Source organism: Lemur catta, chromosome 1, assembly GCF_020740605.2.
Source record: "Lemur catta isolate mLemCat1 chromosome 1, mLemCat1.pri, whole genome shotgun sequence".
NCBI lineage: Eukaryota > Metazoa > Chordata > Mammalia > Primates > Lemuridae > Lemur > Lemur catta.
This window is the reverse complement of record NC_059128.1, coordinates 24,178,317-24,181,545: the sequence shown is the minus strand read 5'-3', so window position 1 is coordinate 24,181,545 and position 3,229 is coordinate 24,178,317. Positions and strand designations below refer to the sequence as shown.

The 3,229-nt window shown below is 45.9% G+C and overlaps 1 non-coding gene across 1 annotated transcript; it reads right to left on the bottom strand.

The window, feature by feature from the left end:
- Window positions 1-1,976: 1,976 nt before the first annotated feature.
- On the bottom strand, window positions 1,977-2,083 carry LOC123631086. Its single transcript, XR_006732962.1, has one exon. It is a non-coding gene; the product is annotated as a U6 spliceosomal RNA (small nuclear RNA).
- Between the last annotated feature and the right edge of the window lie 1,146 nt (window positions 2,084-3,229).

The window sequence follows — 3,229 nt, the reverse complement described above, 5'->3', positions numbered from 1 at the left end:
TGATAGTATTAATTTAATTTAATCTCCATTAAAGATATCAGGAATGAGTTATTGAGTTTTTAAACAAAAAAAGGCATATGCTCTGTTATGGGCATGTGCCACTTATAGATATAGGTTACTTGAATGAAAAATAATGCTTTTCCCAACTAGGAATAAAGTTCTGTGGGTTTCACTTTAATGACAATCTCTATGAACACATGTCTTTGTGCAGAAGCATTTCAGATCCCTAGCAAGATAGAGCTACCAGGCTTCATCACATCCCAGCTTCTGGGATGCTGGGAGGCCCTGTTACTGGGGAGAATAAGCTTCAAACAGTTTTCACTGTGGATATGAATTTGTTCACACACAAATATTTATTGAACAGTCACTATGTGCCATGTGCTGTGTTGTGTGTTTACTGAAAATAGTGGGTACGGGGAGCAGACGTTCTCTGCCTTCGTGGGATTAGTAGCTTAGGAAATGAGGGAGACATGAAATACATGACCCTAAGGAAATAGGTAATAATCATTTGGGATAAGTGTGCTTGAGGGTGAATATGGGAGGGGCATTTAATTTGGTTTGTGGAGGTCTGGGAAGGCCTTTCTGAGGACCTGACATTTAGCCTGAGATGCAAAGAAAGGGGAGAACTTTGCCTGCTCACCTTCCTGCAAAGGTAACGCACACGCACACGCAGGCCCAAATCACTCTGCATGTCTGTCACTATGTCTGTGCGAACATAGCACAAAATTTGCAAGGATCCTTAGTGCACCAGGTGGCTAGCTCAGGGTGGGGGGTGTAGGGACTTACTTTGTATACTCTCTCTCCAACATCCCTTCTCCCCACCCACCCCCAGCTGGTAGATGAGGAAGCCTCAGAGAGACTGTCACCTGCTTCCAGGCACACACCTGTTTAAGTGGCACAGCTGAGATTTGAACCCAAGGTTCTTCCTCAAAGCTTGTGTTTTTCTCCACACTAGGAGGCCTCTTAGGGAAGAGCTCTCCCCGCCCCCCACCTACCCCACTTAAATTGCAAACGCTTCATCTCATGAGGCAGTTGGAATTTCAGCTTCCTTCTTCAGTTTAGGCCAAAACAAATGGGTCTTTCTCTTTCCCAGAGGGATGCCCTGGACCAGAAGACATGAGCTACCTTCTTCACCTGGGGGGCTCCTGACAGATGGGCAGCTTAAACAGAACCATTGTAACCAAAGCCCAGGACTTCCTTTGGACATGGAGAGGTTTCTTTAGTTCTTTTCTACTGGGCTAGAAGCCTGCAGAGATAATTCTATCACCAGGCAGGGAGGGGTGATAGGGCTGGAGGCTGAGGATACTTGCCTGAGGGCAGAGAGCAGGTCTGGGGAGTGCCAGGTGTCACCTATGGGGCTGCCACACCTTGCAGGGGAGGGAGAGAAGTATGACATTCTAAGCCTCAGAGAAGAGCAGCTTCTAGCCTTTATTCTTTTTTTTCCTTCTAACTGACATTAAAAAAAAATCCAGGTAATTATATACAGTAAAATGTACAGATCTTAAATTCAGTTCAGTGGATTGTGGCAATGTATGTACTCATGGAATTGCCACCCTGAACAAGACATAGGACATGTCCATAGCTGCAGAAAGGTGTTTTTTTTTTTTTTTTTTTTTTTTTGAGACTGGGTCTCAGCTCTGTCACCCAGCCTAGAGTGCAGTGTTGTCATCATAGCTCACTACAACCTCGAACTCCTGGGCTCAAGCGATCCTCCCACCTCAGCCTCCCAAGTAGGTGGGACTATAGGCACACACCACCATGTGTGGCTAATTTTTCTATTTTTTGTAGAGATGTGTTCTCACTCTTGTCCAGGCTGAAGAAAGTTCTTTTGTTCCCTTTTCCAGTCATTCCCCTGCCCCCACTGCGCTTAGACAACTGGTGTTTGACTTCTGCCACTGCAGGTTGGCTTTGTCTGGTCTTGGGTTTCATGTGACAGAGAGCACCGAATTCTAACCACTAGACCACCAGGGAGGACACAAAATATGGAACGCTTCATGAATTTGCGTGTCATCCCTGCGCAGGGGCCATGCTAATCTTCTCTATATCGTTCCAATTTTAGTGTATGTGCTGCCGAAGCGAGCACTTGGGTTTCATGTGAATGGAATCTGACACTATTTATTTTGGTCTGGCTTCTGTCACTCACCTAATGATTATGCGATTCACCCAATTTGTTGCATGTACCAGTAGTATGTTCCTTTTTATTGTTGAATAGAATCCCATTGCATGGACAGACCACAGTTTGCTTATCCAGTTTCAGTTAGTGAACAATTGAGTAGTTTCTAGTTTGGAGCTGCTATGAACATTTGTGTTGAGGTCTTTCTGTAGACATGTGTTTTCATTCCTTTTGGGTAAATACCTAGGAGTGGAACCGTTGGGTTGTAGGGAAATTGTGTTTTACGTACTCTTACTGTAGCTTATATCCGAAAGAGAAGCAGCAGAGAGATGGAGTCTTGTCTGCACATGGCTTTGCTATCTTATACGATAACCCTTGGTGGCATCCAGTGGTGTCTGATGGGCCCATTCGGAGTCATGTCCCTGCCTACTGTTAAAATCTGCTGGATAAAATGCGCTAAAGAGTCGGAAATGGGCTCCTTAATTTCCTTAATGATGGGCAGTTGCTCCCTTTCCCTAAGGTGTCACCCCATTGGGGATTCCCCCTGACAATGAATAGACACCTCCTACCCCCAGGAAAGCATGCAGTGGGATTTCCCATGTTGGGATGGACACAGGAAAGGCATCACATGCTGGAGGGAGTGTCAGATGCACTACTTGGGTCATTTTTGAGGAGTGGAAGATGTCTAATTTATTGCCAGGGGACCTCATCACTTTGTAAACCAAGCCCCAGAAATGCAGGAGCCTTGTAGCCAACTCTTCTCTCAAGCTGATGGGAGGACAGAGGCTCTCAGACAGAGCAGGGCACAGTGCCACAGCCTTTGCCACTTCGATATCTGGAAAAATAGTCATTCACTGTTATTTTTGAAAAATGCAGAATCACTTGAAGAGATACCATTTGCGTTCTGGGAGAGCTGCCTGCCAACTTCACAAGGATTTATTCCTCACGTTAATGACTGTTAGCATAGCAGAGCGAAGGGTGCCCGAGAAGCTGTGGCAATAGCAGTGACCATGGTGGTGGTCAAGGCTGACTGGAGGATGCTCTTGGGGAGAGTGGAAGCTTGGACTTGCATCTTCAGCATTGAGGACTTGCAAGCATCCGTGTTGCAAGGCACCC